This window comes from Bombina bombina, chromosome 1 (genome assembly GCF_027579735.1).
Source record: "Bombina bombina isolate aBomBom1 chromosome 1, aBomBom1.pri, whole genome shotgun sequence".
Lineage (NCBI taxonomy): Eukaryota > Metazoa > Chordata > Amphibia > Anura > Bombinatoridae > Bombina > Bombina bombina.
In genome coordinates, this window is record NC_069499.1 from 862,715,875 (window position 1) to 862,738,881 (window position 23,007).

Consider the following 23,007-nt stretch of genomic DNA (forward strand, 5'->3'; position numbering starts at 1 on the left):
GTAATTTAGTGGGGTTTTTTTGTAATTTAGTTTAGTTTATTTAATTGTATTTTAGTTAAGATATTTGTAGTTTATTTAATTTATTGATAGTGTAGGTATATTTGTAACTTAGGTTAGGATTTATTTTACAGGTAAATTGGTAATTATTTTAACTAGGTAGCTATTAAATAGTTATTAACTATTTAATAGCTATTGTACCTAGTTAAAATAAATACCAAGTTACCTGTAAAATAAATATAAACCCTAAAATAGCTACAATGTAATTATTAATTACATTGTAGCTATCAGGGTTTATTTTATAGGTATGTATTTAGATTGAAATAGGAATATTTTAATTAATAATATTAATATTAATTAGATTTATTTTAATAAGAATTTAGTTAGGGATGTTAGAGTTAGATAGGGTTATTATACTTAATATATATATATATATATATATATATATATATATATATATATATATATATATATATATATATAATATAATAACGATATAATATAATTAGGGTTACTATAGTTAATATATATAATATAATAACTATATTAACTATATTAACCCTAATATAATTAGGGTTAATATAGTTAATATATATAATATAATAACTATATTAACCCTAATATAATTAGGGTTAATATAGTTAATATAGCTGGCGGCAGTGTAGGGGGATTAGATTAGGGGTTAATGTGTTTAATATAGGTGGCAGCGGTGTAGGGGGATTAAATTAGGGGTTAATATTTTTAAAATAGATGGCGGTGGGGTAGGAGCTCACTTTAGGGGGTAGGTAAGGTAGATGGCGGCGGGGTAGGGGCTCACATTAGGGGGTTATAGATTTAATATAGATGGAGGCGGGGTAGGAGCTCACTTTAGGGGGTAGGTAAGGTAGATGGCGGCGGTGTAAGGGGCTCACTTTAGGGGGTAGGTAAGGTAGATGGTGGCGGGGTAGGGGCTCACTTTAGGGGGTAGGTAAGGTAGATGGCGGCGGGCTAAGGGCTCACTTTAGGGGGTAGGTAATAGTATTTCTAATGTGTAATAGTATTTCTAATGCTTTCTTTAAATGTAATATTTTAATTATGCAATATTCTATATGGAAAAATTCGAAATGATATATTTGTATCTATGATGTATCAATTTACTAGATTCCCGCCCTACCACATGAACTATTGAACTTCTGAATAGTATTTGTTAAATAGAATGTTAAATTTGACATTTCGAATATGGACATTCAATATAATTATAAACATTGGAATTTGAAAGTGACATTCGAAAACTGTAAATAACATTCGATTTTCGAATTTTTAAGAATATTCATTCTTATCGACATTCGGATTTAGAATTCGAATTTCGGTAATAACATTCATTCTACATTCGAAAATCAAAAATTTACACATTCGCCCATCCCTATTGATAGGTAGATAGACATTGCGCATGCATTAGGTGTTAGGTTTTATTTAGCAGGTAGTTTAGGGAGTTACGGGGCTCCAATAGACAGCATAAGGCTTACTACGGCTGCATTTTGTGGCGAGGTGAAAATGGAGTAAGATTTCTCCATTTTCGCCACTTAAGTCCTTACGCTGTATATTGGATACCAAACTGTGCGGGTTTGGTATACCTGCCTATAGCCCAAAAAACTACGGGCGAAGGCAGAAATATACGGGCGTAACTTCTATGTTACGCCGTATATAGGATACCAAACCCCCGCAAAATTCAGCGTCACCGGCTTTTGCGGGCGACGCTGCATATCGGATCGGGCCCCTGATTCCTACTTTTTTTCCACATAGAGTGATGTTTTATCAAAGCAAAAAAGTGTGCTAACTTTTTAAATTGGCCAATCATAAGTGGATTGACAAGTTAGGAATGTTCTAACTAATCAGTGCTCTGTGTATATATCAGACATGCAAAATCAGATTCAGATATAAGAATAAATACTGTTGGCGTATTCTTTGCATTAAAATTAAAAAAATAACAGAACAAAAAAAAAAAAAAACTAAAAAAGCAGCCCCTTTAAAGAATAATATTTTGCACTATTTGAAAAATGTACACTATTCAAGTGGAAAAGGTTTCAAAAGTTCAAATTTATACTATTGATTGAATAGAGCCAACATTTTCATTGTCATTATCAGTTGATTGATTTCTGTGTCACCCAATAAGTAAGCTTCACTTTTGTTTGGGCCAAAATCCAGACTCCATAAAAAACACACTAAAAAAGCAATATTTTTGTGGAGTATGCTTATAAAAGTAGCACCAGCTACTACTTTAACTTTTTAAAGTTTAAGATATTGTTCAGCTGCTCCTCTGCTGCCTTGAATATGTTCAATGAATGATTGTGAAGATCTAAGCAATGATTTAGAGTTCTTCTTTTTGTACAATATTTCCATACAGATTATATTAATATAACTAAGTAACCAGACTAAGGGGTAGATTTATCAAGTATCGAGCGGACATAATTCACTGTAGCAGATCATGTCGTCCGACATCGCTAAATCCTGAAAACATACGCTGTCATCATTTAACATTGCACTAGCATTTCTGGTGAAATGCTTGTGCAATGCCGCCCTCTAAGGCTATAGAGGTCACATACCCCTGTATGATTACTTCTAAAGGGGCAATAAGTGGCAGCTGTACTTAAGGGGACAGTCTAGTCAAAATGAAACTTTCAGGATTCAGATTTTTTGATAGTTTTTAACAGCTAGACAGTGCTAGTTCACATGTGCCATATAGATGACATTGTGCTCACTCCTGTGGAGTTATGAGTCAGCACTGAATGGCTAAAATGCAAGTCTGTCAAGAGAACTGAAATAAGGGGGCAGTCTTCAGGGGCTTAGATACTAGAAAATCACAGAGGTTAAAAAATACATTAATATAACTGTGTTGGTTATATAAAACTGGGGAATGGGCAATAAAGGGATTTTCTATCATTTTAAACAATAACAATTCTGGAGTAGACTGTCCCTTGAAACATGCTATTTATCCTGAGTAGGGGGCCCTAACAGAGCCACTACCCACCCCTTTTGTGGTACAATAACAAGTGACCCTTCATTAGAAAGAACAAGCTCTACAGGAACATAGTGACATAGTCTGTACATATGTATTAACAATAAGTTTAGCTACTTATATTTCACAATTTTAAAAATCACAAACACATAGAAACCCATATTGTTTTCTTGCTTTGAATGGGTTAGCACAAAACCATACATAAGCAGTCATCTAATTTTTCATGCAATGTTCACCATCAGTGAGTAATTTATCATTTGACATTATTAACATTACTGATTTTAATTGGAACTCTTCATGTGTAATTACTAGCTGTGAGCATCCCAAAGCTTGACATGAACAGAAGACTTTGTGTTTCCCACAAAGCTGTTGAACCAAATAATTTGCAATTCGCTCAACCAGGGATTCACATAGCTCTCTTGCTAAAGATTACCAGACACAGCTGCTTTGATTCCAGCATTAAATAGAGACCTATTAGATATATTATATTTGCTTTTTTATATAATGGTGTCAAGATCAAGCAAGTTTAACTTGCTCATTACTGAGTTAATTTGGAACGTCACATTCCAGCAGTTCTTGTGATATAAGGTAAGATCACCTTTCATTGCTATAAACACCTGACCTAGCATCCGGGCCCAATATGTAACCTGGTGTAAAACCAATGCACACAAAAAAAAATCACACTGCTTCACTTAGGGCCCAATTCTCTAAAGCTCTCTGGTCTGTTGAGATTCTATAAGATGGCTTGTACATAATTACAAGGGATTGTTTTAAAGGCAATTTTTACCTTTGGAATTATGTAGCTCATTAAAGGGACAGTATACACCAATATTCATATAACTGCATGTAATAGACACTACTATAAAGAGGAATATGGACAGATACTGATCTAAAAAGCCATTATAAAACCATTTAAAAACTTACTTAGAAGCTCCAAGTTTTGCACTGTTGATGAGGTTAGGCCGGGACACCCAGACAAAGGAGCTGGGAAAACAGTAACCGCAGATACTCCCCCCCCCCCCTTCCCTGCATATGAAAAGATAGATTTCACAAACAGGAGCCAGCAGGAGTCTGTATACATCAGTATACATCTAAAACTTTGGGGCTTGGTTAGGAGTCAGAAAATTAGCACAATATTATTAATAAATAAGAAAAACTATGCATTGTGCTCCATGTACGAATCAGCGAGAGCTGCTCCAGAGCCCTTGCGAGTCTGCTTCCCACAATGTAAGAAGCAGAGGTCAATAGACCGCTGCTTCTTACAACCTATATCACCTCTGAGGTAACGAGGGAAAATCACGAGAGCTTGCTCGCTCTCTGTGATTGACAGCCCCTTCAGTCACGCAAATGAAAGGGCGGGCATAACACACTGCAATGAGTGTGTAGTGATACATACGGGCCAACTGATCAACAGATCAGCTGCCCGTATATAGTGAAGGAGAGTGGACAGCTACGCAAGTTGAGAAGCTGTCAGCCTGCCTGTTAGTACATGGAGCCCATTGTTAAAAAAACACTCCCAGATGGGCTATATAACAGGATCATTTACAAAACATTTATGCAAAGAAAAATCTAGTGTATAATGCCCCTTTAAGGGGATTATGTAGCTCATTAGAGACACTTACTTTACAAAATAATGCTTAATAACATAAGCTGATGAGAATTATGCTCTTAAAGGCATATGAAACCCAAACACTTTCTCTTGTGATTCAGAAAGAGCCTAAAAATTTAAAAAAAGTTTCTTATTTACTTTTACTATCAATTTTGCTTTTTTCCCATGATATTCTGTGTTGAAGTGATACCTATGCAGGCAACTGAAACACTGCATGGCAGGAAATAATGCTCTTGCAAATGGATAACATTCTTCCAGAACTGCTGCAATATAGTGCTCCAGAAATGAGCCTGCACCTAAGCATACGTCCCTGCTTTTCAACAAAAGATTCCAAGAGAGCAAATCAAAATTGATAATAGAAGTAAATTTGAAAGTCGTTTAAAATAGCATTCTCTGATCTGGTTCTGGGGGTGGAGTCCGAGTACAGGTCATGCAGTGCTCCCTCTGTGCTCCAAATTAAGCTGTTGGCGGAAATTACCGCGCTAAAACCCTGAGGCCTAGGGTAGCTGTTGGTAGACCATTACATTGTCACAGGAACCCCCGTGGTGCCTTCTATTGCACCAAATGGACTTTCCCTGAAACCCTGGTTGAGGGTGGTTATCTCCCTGCATCCTATCACTGCAACTACATTGTGTGCCTCTTTATCCCCCCTTTCCCACTGGTGCTGCGTGAGGGGGGACGCTAAATGAGAAGAAGCTGAAGATTGTTAGCTGAGGCTGCCGATTAGAGGGATCTTTGTGCAAGCTACGACTGCCGTCCAGAACCAAGAGAAGCAGATATCAAAGAAGCAGGAAGCTGCACCTCTGTTCCCCCTCTAACTGGCGTTGTGAGCGGAGGACTGAGTGAACACCTGTAAACTACCTACACTCAAAGATCCTGTGGTTCCGGCTTTAAGCGAGGGCCTTCTAGGGTACCGTTGAAGGTTGTTCCCCTCTGTACCTTATTATCACAACCACACCGTGTGCCTCTATATCCCCCCTCTCTCACTAGTGCTGCGTGAGAGGGGGAAGCTTAACAAGAAGAGGCTGAGGTTGAAGATTGGTAGCTGAGGTTGCCGACCAGAGGGAACCTTTATGCAACTCACAACAGCCACCCGGACCCTAAGAGGAGATACCCAAGAATCAGGCAGCCACATCTCGGTTCCTCCTCCCACCAGTGCTGTGAGCGGAGGACCGAGCGAGCCCCTGTACACCATGTATATTAAATAGGGTAAGATTACCTAGATAGTTTATAGAGAGTTAATATTACATTAAATATTAACTCATCCCTATCTTATAATAAATTTAAACTTACCTTTAGAATTAAAATAAACTATATTAAACTATTAATTAACCTACCCTAACTATTATACTAAAATTACATTAAACTATATTAAACTAATAATTAACATAGGATAACCTGTAGAGACAGATGAGAGAGGCGCCTCATGGGACAAGTATCGTCTAGACACCCCAGTAATTGTACAACAACAGAACGGCCCACAGCTGAGGGTACTCACAAAGGCAGCGGTACTGTCAGGTATCTGTTCTCTGCTGTATGTCCCTTTAACTCTGTCTGTTAAAAGCTTGTCTCTCCCAGCACCAGCTGCTAATTAATGCAGTTAGTTTTGGCATTGCTACAGCTCTCACGCTAAAGAAGCTCTCTCTTCATATCTACAAAGGATTTACAAATACCTTCGCTTTCCTAAAAGCTAAAACTTATACTTGCTTCTCTATCAACAAGAGACCTTTTTTGCTAAGGAACTTTCCTGGATTTCTACAGTTGTATAAAACCTCAACTACCATTACTACATTATCTGAGCTAAGTACCGACATCCTGAGCGTTCCATTAACTCAGTGCTTCACCGGATTTCACCACCTTTCAACACTACAGATTTATTCTGTTACGGTAAACAGCAAACAAACCGGAAAGAAATGTTAATTTATTCTTATGAGTGTATCCTCCGGAATTGCCAGTATCAAGAACTAGTGTCATTCAAACAGAACTAACCTATTTTCAGTTGTCTCCTTGTTTCCGGTAAGATCGGTTGGAAGATTGTTATCTCCGGTTCACAGTTAACTAACTCTCACCGCTGCTAGTTGCGTCACACTGAGTGACAAGCTTGCTCCTCTCTGCAGCGTGAATCGGTCACGCCCACCTGTGACGTCAGTACAGCATCAAGTCTAACGCTGCACAAACAGAGCAAGTCAGATTTCCTTGCAACAAAGTATTGCCTTAACTTGAACTTATCTTCCATTCTAACATCATCAAGACCAGCACTTCTCAGCTACTTCCTTTTGATATAAGTTCTAAGCAGGATTCTCTCCTGTAACCAGTTAGTATTAAATAACAGACTTGATTCACTAAAATTAGCAAATCTTCCTTCTTTCTGCTTCTCCATAAGTCTGCAGCTGTGATTCAGTTTATTGCAGCAATAGCATTTACCAAGGACTTTTATTCCTAATAAATTCATACCTAACATATTAATTAGCCTAAAAAGAATATGGATCCAGCAGACTTGCCTACTGTGGTGTACAACCTAACTCAACAAGTAAATCAGCTCACACAGGGCTTAAGGGATCTACAGGTGCAAAATGACAGCTTAAAGGCAATGATGAAAGATAATACCCCAGAACCACAGGTTTCTCTCCCTGAAAAATTTACAGGTGACAGGTCAACTTACAGGCAATTTAAGAATGCTTGCCATTTATTGTTCTTAATGAGACCTAAGACCTACAACACAGAAAGAATTAAGGTTATGACAGTCATCTCTTTTCTAAGAGGTGAAGCTAGAACTTGGGCAGATCTACTGTTTGAAAATGATGACCCTATCTTAGGTTCTCTTACAGGGTTCTTCACAGAAATGAGTCTTCTATATGAAGATACTCAAAAACAGCTCTCTGCTGAAGCTAAGATGCACTCACTCAGGCAAGGACGTAAGCCTGTTGAAGAATATGTTACTGAGTTCAAATTATATATAGCAGACTCTGAATGGAGTGAGATTGCTCTACGCAACCAGTTCCGGCTGGGCTTGTCTGATTCGCTCAAAGATGAGTTGGCCCGTACACAACTTCCCAGAACCTTGGAAGGTCTCATTAATCTATCAATCCAGATCGACCGTCGCCTTCGTGAGCGACGCGCAGAACGCCAACAGCCAGAGAGTTCATTTAAATACCAACCTCCATATACTGCCTCAGCATCAGCCAAAGAAACTTCTGTCCCTATAGAACTTGGGGTTGTAAAAGGTCCCCTGCAACCCGAAGAAAGGAGCCGTAGGAGACTTAAAAATCTCTGCATGTACTGTGCCTCTCCTGATCATACCGTGAAGGACTGTCCATTACTCCTACGTCAGAGGAAGAGTAAGTTACAACCTATTACAAATTTTTTCACAACCAAAGTTATTAGTCCAGCTTACTGTACTCTTTCTCTCTCCCTACAGTGGGATCGTCATCAAGTTCGTACTGATGCTATCGTGGACTCAGGAGCATATTCCAGTATTATTGATGTAACACTTATTAAGAAAAATAAAATACCACTTGTGTTAAAAGCAAAACCCGTCTTTGTCAGAGTCATTGATGGTTCACAAGTTATTTCAGGCCCAGTTACTCATCAAACCATCCCTTTGAAAGTAACATCGGGTAGGGGGCACATTGAATATCTTTCTTTCGATGTTCTACCATCTCCTCTATTCCCTGTTATTCTAGGGTTATCTTGGCTCCAACTTCATCAACCAAGCATTAAATGGGGTACACTTAAATAGGATTTCGACTCCTCTTTCTGCAAAGCAAATTGTTCACCACAACAGTTTATATTACAAATATCATCATCTGATATACCACACGAATACTCAGAATTCACCGATGTTTTTAGCAAGAAAGAAGCAGAGGCTCTCCCTCCTCACCGGTTGTATGACTGTCCTATCCAACTTCTTCCAGGGTCCTCCATCCCTGTTGGACACATATACCCTCTGTCACAACCAGAACTTGAATTCTTGAAGTCTTACCTTGAGGAGAATCTTAGAAAAGGCTTCATTAGACCCTCTACCTCACCTGCAGGGGCAGGTATCTTCTTCGTGAAGAATAAAGATGGTTCTTTAAGACCAATCATAGATTACCGACAGTTGAATAAGAGGACGATAAAAAACAGGTATCCTCTGCCCTTGATTCCAGAGTTGGTAGAACGTCTCAGCAAAGCCAAGATTTATACAAAACTTGATCTCAGAGGTGCCTATAATCTGGTTAGGATCAAAGAAGGGGACGAATGGCTCACAGCTTTCAGGACTCGATACGGACTGTATGAGTATACCGTGATGCCATTCGGGCTCTGTAATGCCCCAGCAACTTTCCAGTACCTAATAAATGACATCTTCAGGGATTTACTGGACGTTTGCTTGGTGGTATATCTAGATGATATACTTATATACTCCGACAATTTGGAGGAACACCAGAAACATGTCAAGTGGGTTTTAGGTCGTTTAAGAACACACCAATTATACGCCAAGTTAGAAAAGTGCATTTTCCATACCTCTGAGATCACATTCCTAGGATACCACATATCTCCATCAGGTGTACGTATGGAAGACAACAAAGTAGTAGCTATTAAGAACTGGCCAACCCCTAACTGCAGGAAGGATGTACAGCGCTTCCTTGGCTTCGCAAACTTCTATCGGAAGTTTATTAAAGGCTTCTCTGGAATCACCAAACCACTTAGTAAACTCACTGGTACTAACACCAACTTCTCATGGGACTCCACAGCTGAAAAGGCTTTCAGTTTTCTAAAAGATTCTTTCTCATCAGCACCAATTCTTTGGTTTCCTAACCCAGATCTGCAGTACATTCTTGAGGTTGACGCCTCAGAATATGCTATCGGTGCCATACTCTCCCAAAAGGAATCAATGTCAAAGCCTTTACATCCTGTTGCCTTTTATTCCCGGTTGATGACACCACCAGAGCTAAACTACCCTATTGGTGAGAAGGAGCTTCTTGTAATCAAGTCAGCATTCGAACACTGGCGGCATTTGTTAGAGGGCACAAAAATTCCCATACTCATTTATACCGACCACCGTAATTTAGAGTATTTACAGTCCAGCAAAACCCTCTCAGCAAGACAACTCCGCTGGAGTTTATTTTTTACCAGGTTCAACTTCCACATCACGTACAGACCGGGATCGAAGAATGGGAAGGCTGATGCCTTGACTAGGAATATCAATAAACCTCCTGCCTTAAGTGTTTCACAAAGTATAATATCTCCTGAACATTTCATTGGAATTGTATCCAAACCCCAAGACACTCTACGTGTTGAACAAGAGCAAGACCCTTCTCTTTCCAAGGAAAGATTATCCCTAAAAGATGGCCTCTACTATTTCAAACAAAAGCTTTATATTCCTCCATCATTAAGGAGCAAGATGTTACATGATCACCATGATCCACCCTTAGTTGGACATCCTGGTATCCGCAAAACGATTGAATTGTTACGCAGGAACTATTGGTGGCCACATATGGACCAAACAGTAAAGGATTATATAACTTCTTGTTTGATTTGTACCACCTCAAAAAAGGCTTCCTCAAAACCCTATAGATTGCTCAAACCTCTGCCCATTCCACCTAGACCATGGCATACAGTCGGAATGGACTTCATTGTCGAACTTCCCAAATCTAACGGTTGTAACACAGTGCTTGTGATTGTTGATCTTTTGACTAAAATGGCTCACTTCCTTCCCTACAAAAAGTTGCCTTCAGCTGCTGAAACCGCTGATCTCTTCCTCACTGAAATAGTTCGCTTACATGGAATCCCATCTGTCATTGTATCTGATAGGGGTTCGCAATTTACCTCGAGATTTTGGAGGCAACTATGTAAACTTCTACAAATTGATCATAGATACAGCACAGCCTTTCATCCCCAGACCAATGGGCAGACAGAGAGGGTGAATCAATGTCTGGAACAGTATATTCGCTGTTATTGTTCACATCAGCAGGATAAATGGTTTCAAAACATCTTCATGGCTGAATATGCATACAACAATTCACAAAACTCTTCCACTACAACATCTCCTTTCTTTTCTAACTATGGTTTCCATCCTACATTTCATTTCCACCCTCAGACTGACATCGGCTCTCCTTGCATCAATGATTTAATTACTAACCTATCTGAAATACATCACATTGTAAAGAACAGTATGGAATCCGCTCAACTTAAACAGAAACATCAGTATGATACTAGAAGGAAAATACCACCTCCTTATCAGATAGGTGATAAAGTTTGTCTTTCTACCAAGAACTTAAAGTTAAAGACTCCATGTAAGAAGTTCTCCAAAACATTCATTGGTCCTTACATCATTAGTAAGGTTGTTAATGAAAATGCTGTCACTCTAGCTCTACCATCGGATCTTCGTATTCATCCCACATTTCATGTGTCCGTTCTAAAACCGTACGCTCCTACCCGTACTCCTCCGTCCCCAACTCCATCCAACTTGATTCAAACTGATGAAGAGATTTATGAAATCAACCGCATTTTGGACTCCAGAATTGTTAGGGGTCGTCTTCAATATCTTGTTAGGTGGAAAGGTTACTCCTTTGATGAAGATTCATAGGAGCCTTCTGGGAATCTGCAAGCGGATAGATTGATATCACGTTTCCATCATGCTAACCCGGATAGACCTGGACCTTTATGCTGCGGAGCAGCTCCTTAGAGGGGGGACATGTCAGGTATCTGTTCTCTGCTGTATGTCCCTTTAACTCTGTCTGTTAAAAGCTTGTCTCTCCCAGCACCAGCTGCTAATTAATGCAGTTAGTTGTGGCATTGCTACAGCTCTCTTGCTAAAGAAGCTCTCTCTTCATATCTACAAAGGATTTACAAATACCTTCGCTTTCCTAAAAGCTAAAACTTATACTTGCTTCTCTATCAACAAGAGACCTTTTTTGCTAAGGAACTTTCCTGGATTTCTACAGTTGTATAAAACTGCAACTACCATTACTACATTATCTGAGCTAAGTACCGACATCCTGAGCGTTCCATTAACTCAGTGCTTCACCGGATTTCACCACCTTTCAACACTACAGATTTATTCTGTTACGGTAAACAGCAAACAAACCGGAAAGAACTGTTCATTTATTCCTATGAGTGTATCCTCCAGAATTGCTAGTATCAAGAACTAGTGTCATTCAAACAGAACTAACCTATTTTCAGTTGTCTCCTTGTTTCTGGTAAGATCAGTTGGAAGATTGTTATCTCCGGTTCACAGTTAACTAACTCTCACCGCTGCTAGTTGCGTCACACTGAGTGACAAGCTTGCTCCTCTCTGCAGCGTGAATCGGTCACGCCCACTTGTGACGTCAGTACAGCATCAAGTCTAACGCTGCACAAACAGAGCAAGTCAGATTTCCTTGCAACAAAGTATTGCCTTAACTTGAACTTATCTTCCATTCTAACATCATCAAGACCAGCACTTCTCAGCTACTTCCTTTTGATATAAGTTCTAAGCAGGATTCTCTCCTGTAACCAGTTAGTATTAAACAACAGACTTGATTCACTAAAATTAGCAAATCTTCCTTCTTTCTGCTTCTCCATAAGTCTGCAGCTGTGATTCAGTTTATTGCAGCAATAGCATTTAACAAGGACTTTTATTCCTAATAAATTCATACCTAACAGGTACAGATGTGTACCAGATCAAGCGAGACGAAACCTAAAGTCGCCCGTCAGACAAGCGTGGAATTGGATGACCAATCAACGATACTCCAGAGACAGCATCAGAGCGGGAACCGGCAATAGGGAGCCAATCAGCAGAGCAGAATCTTGGCAGTTGGATCACCAAGGCAACCACCCAGGCAGCAAACCAAACAGATCGTCAGCAGCGAACAGAAAAACAGTCAAGCAGGTGTGGAATACTCAGTGAATTTATTGAGTATATAACAGATAAAAACACGCGTACAGCAATGCATTTCTCGACAGCAAAGTCGTTTCATCAGGCTGATACTAAAACATGACATACCTGCTCTATTTAACACACACCTGGGCCAATCACAATGCTCCTGCCCTTCACACACCTCCACCAGTAGTGAGCATTGTAAAAAATAACGTAATACGTGAAACACCTTATTGGGGAGTGTCTCAGGGGCTCGAGCAGTGGATGGACATTATATAAACACATCAGATAATCAAAATAAAAAAATAAAAAATTACCATCAGAGTAAAAACAGTATAAAACATATATAGACTTCTTAAAAATATTCTTATATACATAACAATAGTCGCTAGTATAGTATAAAACTAGATAAAACATATATAAACTTCTTAAAAATATTCTTACATTCATAACAAAAATCCAACTGCTGAGATTCTGCTCTGCCGATTGGCTCCCTATTCCCGCTCTGACGCTGTCTCATGAGTATCATTGATTGGTCATCCGATTCCACGCTTGTCTGACGGGCGACTTTAGGTTCTGTCTCACTTGATCTGGTACACGTCTGTACCGCTGCCTTTGTGAGTACCCTCGGCTGTGGGCCGTTCTGTTGTTGTACAATTACTGGTGTGTCTAGATGATACTTGTCCCATGAGGCGCCTCTCTCATCTGTCTCTACAGGTTATCCTTCGTAAATTCACCGCTTCCAAGAGTGCTGCCCGATCCGCTGTGATCCCGACTACCCCTGGATTCTGACTTCATTTGCGCACTTCCACAGAGTCTCGTTGCTCTATCTTTCTTAATAATTAACATACCCTAACTATTATACTAAAATTACATTAAGCTATATTAACCCCTTAAGGACCAGCGACGTACCCTGTATGTCGCTGGCCATTTTTTTGGACTTGATTGTTTTATAGCGCGGTCTTGCCACCAGCATTGAGACTGCTCTATTCCACAAAGCCTTCTGGAGGGAGGGCATTAAAGGAACAGTATACACTCATTTTTATATAACTGCATGTAATAGACACTACTATAAAGAATAAGATGCACAGATACTGATATAAAAATCCAGTATAAAACTGTTTAAAAACTTACTTAGAAGTTCTTAGTTTAGCTCTGTTGAAAAGGTAGTTGGAAAGCCCACTGCAGGCGGGAAATAAGACACTCCCCCCCCTCCCCCTTCTTTTGCATATGAAAAGACCCTTTACACAAACAGGAGCAAGCTGGAGAAGGTAGCTTACGGTATTCACATAAAACTTTGGGGCTTGGTTAGGAGTCTGAAATTCAGAGCAATGTTATTTAAAAATAAGCAAAACTATACATTTAAAAAAAAAAAAAAAAAAAAAAAAAACTTTATGAGCTATATAAATAGATCATCTATAAAACATTTATGCAAAGAAAAAATGAGTGTATAATGTCCCTTTAATAGTGTGTTCTTGCTAGACTTGTGCTATTATGTCCTGAGAAAACCCTTAACGACCAGTGACATACAGGGTACATTGTGGTCATTAAGGGGTTAAACTATTAATTAACCTACCCTAACTATTATACTAAAATTACATTAAACTAACAATTAAATTAACTATATTACATATTTAAAAACCTAATTCTACTCAAATTATTTAAATCTACAATAAAGAATTACTAAGTTACAAAAAATAACAACTAAGTTACACAAAATAAAAAATAAATGATCAAATATTTAAACTAATTACACCTAATCTAATAGTCCTATCAAAATAAAAAAGCCCCCCAACATAAAAAACCCCTATATTGGCTATTCCAATCAGCCAATAGAATGCAGGCTCAATTCTACTGGCTGATTGGATCAGCCAATAGGATGAAAGCTCAATCAGCCAATAGGATTTTTCCTCCTTAATTCCTATTGGCTCCCTCTAATATTCCGGAATCCGTCGAAGACTCTGCGTCTCCGGTCTTGAAAGAGGGCCTTCTTTAAGTACCGTAGTACTCTATAAGGTACTGTCTCACATTTTCATTTCTGAACTGTCAGACTTGTAGTAAAGCTTAATACAAAACTTATCTATAGGAACAGTACGCTACTATCTAACTTGGCACAACATATATAAGTAGCCAACTCAACACGGGGCAAGATAAAACTGCAAGAGGGGACTCTCATACATCAAAGGGGGAAAAATAAAACAGAAAGAATATGGAACTTTGCATACAATAGTCTTAAATTGTACTCCTGCAGTTCATATCTCGATGGTTGAAATAAGCTCTACAACCCCACTTCATTGCACTCAATTTTTCTTACCTCTTGCCCCAAGAAGAAAAGGACACACTCTATCTACTAATTAAAGAGAAACTTTTACACATTCTCTCTGCATAAAAGAGGAATATCCATATTCTTTTTTCTTTTTGTTTTACATTTATGCTCCCCTTAAAGTTGCAAATGTTTGAAAACTTTTTCCCTTACTCATTTACCCTCTGTTGGCTCTAGAAATAAATAAACAGCAATAATAACCGGGTCTGAGTTAGACTTTATATAATATAGTTGAATGTACATTAGTTGTAAGTAGCAATTTTTAGCTAAATAACTTTGGCTTATCTGGTTAAAATTCTCTTGCATACCTTACCTATGTTAGCTTTTTCTATCCTCCTATCCACACTCTAAAACTTGTTAAGCTTTAAATAATAAGCATGCTTTGGGAGGTGAACAAGAGAGAAAAAGAAGAGTGAAGGACAAGCGACAATTCTGCCATCCTCTTGCAAACTTTCGGCTAGATTACGAGTTTTGCGGTATGAGTGAAAAAAGCAGCGTTAAGACTCCTTTTCACTACTGCTGGTATTACGAGTCTTGCAGGTTTAGCTGTACCGCACACTTTTTTGTCCGTAACGCAACGTAACTACCGCAGCTTTCTAAAAGTCCTTTTTCAATGGGACTTCCTTTGCGCCGGTATTACGAGTCTGCCTGGAAGGCCAAAAAAGTGAGCGGTGCAGCCAATACCGTCAAGATCCATACCGTAAACTGAAAGTCAGTAGTTATGGGTTTTATGCTACAACGCCGTAAATATTAAACTTATAACTAAAGTGTTAAAAAGTACACTAACACCCATAAAGTACCTATTAATCCCTAAACTGAGGCCCTCCCGCTGTCCCTAATATCACCGCAACCTACATTACTGTTATTAACCCCTAATCTGCTGCCCCCAAAATCGCCGCCTCTATACTAAAGTTATTAACCCCTAAACCTAACCCTAAGTCTAACGCTAACACCCACTAACTACTAACCTACTATTAATAACTAAATAATTCCTATTTAAAACTAAATACCTATAAAATAAACCCTAAGCTAGCTACAATATAACTAATAGTTACATGTGAGCTGATTGGATCAGCCAATAGGATTGAAGCTAAATCCTATTGGCTGATTGCATCCGCCAATAGGATTTTTCACCTTTAATTGTGATTGGCTGATAGAATTCTATCAGCCAATCAGAATCCAAGTGATGCCATCTTGGATGACATCCCTTTAAGGAATCTTCATTCTTAGGTCGCAGTGGAAAGAAGAGGATGCTCCGCGTCGGATGTCTTGAAGATGGAGTCGCTCCACGCCGGATGGATGAAGATAGAAGATGCCGTCTGGATGTAATTTAGCTAATTGTAATTAATGAATGTAATTTATTTCATTGTAGTGTAAGGTTAGGTGTTAGTGTAAAACAGATTAGGTTTTATTTTACAGGTAAAGTTGTATTTATTTTAGCTAGGTAGATAGTAAATAGTTAATAACTATTTAGTAACTATTTTACCTAGTTAAAATAAATACAAAGTTGCCTGTGAAATAAAAATAAAACCTAAGATAGCTACAATGTAACTATTAGTTATATTGTAGCTATTTTAGGGTTTATTTTAAAGGTAAGTATTTAGTTGTAAATAGGAATTATTTAGTTATTAATAGTAGGTTTTATTTAGCTTTTTTTTAATTACATTAAAGTTAGTGGGTGTGAGGGTTAGGGTCAGGTTTAGGGGTTAATAACTTGGGTGTGGCAGATTAGGGGTTAAAAAATGTAGGTAGGTGGCAGCGATGTCAGGGGCTGCAGATTAGGGGATTAAAAACTGTAATGTAGGTTGTGGCGACATTGGGGGTGGCAGATTAGGGTTTAATAAGTGTAGGTAGGTGGCGTCGACATTGGGGGCAGCAGATTAGGGGTTAATAACTGTAATGTAGGTTGCGGCGGTGTCGGGGCGGCAGATTAGGGGTTAATAAGTGTAATTTAGGTGTTGGCAATGTCGGGGGCGGCCGATTAGGGATGTTTAGACTCAGGGTTTATGTTAGGGTGTTAGGTGTAAACATACATTTTCTTTCCCCATAGGAATCAATGGGGCGGTGTTACGGAGCTTTATGCACCTTTGTTGCAGGTGTTAGGCTTTTTTCAGCCAGCTCTCCCCATTTATGTCTATGGGGAAATTGTGCACAAGCACGTAAAACCAGCTCACCACAGCTCACCGCAGCGCTGGTTTTGGAGTGCGGTATGGAGCTCAATTTTGCTTTACAATGCAATATTGCCTGCTAACGCCGGGTTTTTGTGAACCTGTAATAGCAGTGCTATAGGGAGGTGAGCGGTGGCAATAACTTGCAAGTTAGTACTGAGCAGCTCTTACCGCAAAACTCGTAATCTAGACGTTTGTTCTTTAACTCTCTGAGGCCTATTTATCAAGCCGTCAACTGTGATGTATTCAACGGCACCAATACGCTCGCCTAACATCGCAGCCCTAACATCGCATCGCAGACTTGAATACGCTCTCCTTATTTATAAAAAAAAGTTTAGTTTAGTTTAATATAGTTTTATTATATATATTTAAACATTAATGCTGCAGTAAAAGGGGGGCATCAAAGATTGTATCATGGCCTAAGGGCCAGTTTTATCACTCTTACAGAACATAAATTGAATTTTGCAATTTCTGTTGTAAAAAACACTCTGTAACTGATAACAGTGAAGCCTTATCTGTTTGGTACAACCTTCTCTTGCAGGTTTTTTTTTTTTTCTAGCACCTTCAGGGTTTATATCCTATAGAAGTTTTCTTTTTTTTTTTCCTGAGAAGTCACAGCCTGATTTCTGTTGCCCTATTATTATAGTATAAGAGGGGCTTCCATGAATCTATTAAACCCTAATAAAGACCTCATATGTAATCTATAAAGCATTTTCTGTCATAAATTTATCTGATCCTCTTCAGTGCCACTGTCCGTGGCTGGTATAGCGATTCCCTTTCACCTTCAATTCCCTTTTTTTTCTTCACATTACACTTAATTTTGAGCACTTCCTCATGTTCTTGGTCCTATTCACTTCACATTCCCTTTCCCTACGGTTTTTTTCCCCCTCACAACACAGGGCGGATTTTCCCCCTCTTAACTAGGTTGTCTTCCTTCTTTGTCTCTCACATCAGGACTCTCTCACCAGCTGTGGCAGCCAAGCAAAGAGATAGAAGAGCCAAAACCATTCCCCATATTCCGACCGACATGCACCTGGCTTCTGCAAATTTAACACTCATAAATGAAGAGACCAACATACAAACCTTAGTAACTAATGTATCGGAGGCACTAACTCCTAAATTTGATGCACTTAAATTAGAGATCAAACAGGACATCACCCTTCTAATGCAGGAAATGAGACACTTTTCTAGCAGGATAAATGAAGTAGAGCAAAGGGTATCAGATCTTGAAGATTTCACCTCATCACAGAGCTCAAGTTTAGAAGCCGCTACTGCAAATATTTCTAAAAGGCAGGCTAAAATTTTGGACCTTGAAAATCGTTCAAGTAGAAATAATATTCGGATCATAGGGGTACCTGAGGGGAAACAATTTGAAGACCTAAGCACATTTATCTCAGAAACACTAGTTCAGCTTCTTAAAATTCCTTCTACCCACCACCAGATAATAGTTGAAAGAGCACATAGGATAGGGAAACCCCCGACAGATAATAAAGGAAATAGCAGACCTAGACCTGTAATAGCAAGACTACTTAATTTTCAGAATTTTCGTAATAATCAGCCTGTTGCTATTAAGGAAGCCAAAATTCTGTTTTTTCAAGACTATTCAGCTGAAACAGCATCAAAGAGAAGAAGTTTGGCTCCAATCTGCACTAAATTTATACAACAAGGTTATCAGTCCTCAATTATTTATCCCTCAAAACTGAAAGTTTTTGTTAGAGAGGAAAGTTACTTTTTGATAATGCACAAGATGCAGAAAAACTCCTGCGGGAACTAAACCTCTCAGAGCAACCTTGAGCAAGCTTAGTATACCGACATATAATTTCTTCTTAATAATAGAATGCAGGTTTGCATAAAGGGAAAATTCTCCCCCCCCCCCCCTTTTTTCCTTCTCTCCTATTGCCCTAGATGAATGACAAATCTAGCGACTAATTTTAAAATAGTTTACTGGAATGTGGGAGGCATTACTACCCCTATTAAAAGGAAATCAATTCTTACCCACCTGAGAAAGATTAATACAGATAAAGTGTTCCTCCATGAAATGCACCTAACCCTAGAGGAAGCTATGAAGCTTAAAACATCTTGGGTAAAATAATTTATTGTCTCTTAAAGCTTCGGGAGGAAGAGAGGGGTGGCTATACTAATCAGGAAGGAGATTAATACGGAAGTTGTCCATACCAGGGTAGATCCAGAGGGGAGATTTGTAATGTTAAAAATTAAAATAGAAAAGCTGGCTTTTACGCTCTGTAACATCTATGCACCCAATGTTCTTGACCCAGAATTCTGGAACTCGTTACAATCTAAAATTCTCTCCTATTCTGAGGGTTATCTGATCCTTGGAGGAGATTTCAATATGGCCCGGCATTGCCCCCTGGATAGACTAAGGCAGAACACTTAACAATTAAAACATAAAAAGATCATTTAGAAACCAAATTGTTTACTAAAATCATGCAGAATCTAAATATCAGGGATATATGGAGAATCCAGATATAAGTGATTTTACCTGTTTATCCAAGGCCCACAAAACACTATCAAGAATCAATCTCTTTTTAATTGCTGAAAGACTATGTGCAATGAAGGTAAAAGCAGGAGTAATGCTTATTTTCTTATCAGATCACGGACCTATCACTCTAGAGTTTTAAATTAATCACCCCAAATCTAAACACCTATGATTCTATTTTCCTTCCTTCCTAGCATCTGATTCAAAATTCAAGAGCTGGATTAAAAATAAATTTAATAATTACACCCATTTTAATCATGAACATATAGATTGTCCTGTACTATTCTGGGAAGCTGCAAAAGCAGTATTTAGAGGTGAAATTGTTGCATATAACTCCATGGTAATTAGGAAACTTAAACTGAGAGAGAATGAAATAATTAAATCAGTAACTATTTCTTACAATAGATTTCTGCTTGAAAAAAATCCAGTTAATTGGGCAAAGTCCATTAGAGCTAAGAGTGATAGACTCATTTGCAATCTACCAAGAAACTCAAAAAGACTTAAAACGCCAAACTAAATTATACAGGTATGGAAACAAGTCTGGAAAATGATTGGCTAAATTGGTAAAAAGAGATAAAAAGCCACCCTTAGTTGAGAAACTCCACTTCAAAAGGAAGTATATCTGATGCTTTTGTAAAATATTATTAAGAAATATATGCCCCCAGAAGCTCAAACATAGGTCAGTCTGATTATTTCTGGAGTAAAATCACCTACCCTACAATAACAGCTGAATCAGTAGAGATTCTTAATGCCCCGATTACTGAAGAGGAAATAAAGAAAGTTATCTCTGATCTCACTCTGAACAAAGCACCTGGGCCCGATGGGCTACCCAATGAGCTTTATAAAATCTTACCTTCAGAGATCACATCTCTGTAAACTCTATAATCATATGTACATTAATGGAGAACCTGTAGCTACCTCCTTCTCTGCCGCACATACAACCCTAATTCCTAAGAAAGACCCCACTCACCTATAGCCCTCTTGAACTCAGACTATAAGATATTTACTTCAATACAAGGTAATACTTGTCAATATTATTCAAAAAACTCAAGCAGGGTTTTTAAATTTGTAAATTTCCTCAGCGAAAATAAGAGAGGCTCTGGTTGTGACAGAGTACTTTGGCAACATTGCGGCATCTGCACAAGGGGGGGAAAGGACACCCCTGACCTAGCTGTCATTTCAATTGATGCAGAGAAAGTATTCAATTTAGTACACTATGATCATCTTTTTCTCTCTTTAGCTAAATTCGGCTTGAGAGGTGGCTTTCTCAATTTTATCAAAAGTTTATATAATCAACCCCACACTAAAATGATAGTAAATAATACTCTGTCCCCACAAATTATGCTTTGTAGAGGAACTTGTCAGGGATGCCCTCTCGCCGCTCCCGGAGCCCACTGCAAGCTACTCTATACATATTAACCCCTAAACCTCCGCTCCCGGAGCCCATCGCAACTATAATATATGTATTAACCCCTAAACTGCCGCTCCCTGACCCTGCCGCAACCTATATTAAATTTATTAACCCCTAATCTGCCCCCCATACACCGTCGCCACCTATAATAAATTTATTAACCCCTATTCTGCCCCCCACTACACCGCTCAATCAGCCAATCAGATTGAGCTTGCATTCTATTGGCTGATCGAAACAGGTACAATAGTTATTAAATAGTTAACTAGGTACAATAGTTATTAAATAGTTATTAACTATTTAATAACTACCTAGCTAAAATAAAGACAAATTTACCTGTAAAATAAAGCTTAACCTATTTTACAATTACACCTAACACTACACTATAATTATATAAATTCCCTAAGCTAAATACAATTAATTACAATTTAAAAAAAATATTATGAAAAAAAACAAACACTAAATTACAGAAAATAATAAAATAATTACAAGATTTTAAAACTAATGACACCTAATCTAATCCCTCTAACAAAATAAAAAAGCCCCCCAAAATAAAAAAGCCCTTCCCTACACTAAATTACAAATAGCCTTTAAAGGGCTTTTTGCGGGGCATTGCCCCAAAGTAATCAGCTTTTTTACCTGTAAAAAAAGTTACAACCCCCCCAACATTAAAACCCACCACCCACACAACCAACCATACTGTAAAACCCACCCCCTCCCCACTTAAAAAACCTAACACTAACCCCTTTAAGATCACCCTACCGTGAGACATCTTCACCCAACCAGGTAGAAGTGGTCCTCCAAACGGGCAGAAGTCTTCATCCAAGCCGGACAGAAGAGGTCCTCCAGACTGGCAGAAGCCTTCATCCAGACAGCATCTTCTATCTTCATCCATCCGGAGTGGAGCGGGTCCATCTTTAAGACATCTGATGCAGAGCATCCTTCTCGGCTGACGACTACCCAATGAATGAAGGTTCCTTTAAGTGACATCATCCAAGATGGCGTCCCTTCAATTCCGATTGAATTAAGGTAGCAAAAATCCTATTGGCTGATCCAATCAGCCAATAAAATGCGAGCTCAATCCTATTGAACTTCAATCCTATTGGCTGATTGCATCAGCCAGTAGGATTTTTCCAACCTTAATTCTGATTGGCTGATAGAATTCTATCAGCCAATCGAATTGAATGGATGCCATCTTGGATGATGTCACTTAAAGGAACCTTCATTCATCGGGTAGTCGTCAGCCGAGAAGGATGCTCTGCGTTGGATGTCTTGAAGATGGACCCGCTCCTCGCCGGATGGATGAAGATAGAAGATGCCGTCTGGATGAAGACTTCTGCCCGTCTGGAGGACCACTTCTGCCTGGCTTGGATGGAGACTTCTGCCCATCTGGAGGACCACTTCTGCCCGGTTGGGTGAAGACGTCTCACGGTAGGGTGATCTTCAAGGAGTTAGTATTAGGTTTTTTTAAGGGGGGATTGGGTGGGTTTTAGAGTAGGGTTGGTTGTGTGGGTGGTGGGTTTTACTGTTGGGGGGATTGTAATTTTTTTTTTTACAGGTAAAAGAGCTGATTACTTTGGGGCAATGCCCCGCAAAAGGCCCTTTTAAGGGCTATTTGTAATTTAGTGTAGGGTAGGGCTTTTTTATTTTGGGGGGCTTTTTTATTTTGTTAGGGAGATTAGATTAGGTATAATTAGTTTAAAAATCTTGTAATTATTTTATTATTTTCTGTAATTTAATGGGGGTGTTTTTCGTACTTTCATTTTTTTTAAGATAATTTTTTTAAATTGTAATTAATTGTATTTAGTTTAGGGAATTTATTTAATTATAGTGTAGTGTTAGGTGTAATTGTAACATAGGTTAGGTTTTATTTTACCAGGTAAATGTGTCTTTATTTTAACTAGGTAGTTATTAAATACTTAATAACTATTTAATAACTATTGTACCTAGTTAAAATAAATACAAAGTTGCCTGTAAAATAAAAATAAACCCTACTATTAGTTATATTGTAGCTATCTTAGGGTTTATTTTATAGGTAAGTATTTCGTTTTAAATAGGAATAATTTAGTGAATTGTATTAATATTATTTAGATTTATTTAAATTATATTTAAGTTAGGGGGGTTAGGGTTAGAGTTAGACTTAGGTTTAGGGGTTAATAACTTTACTATA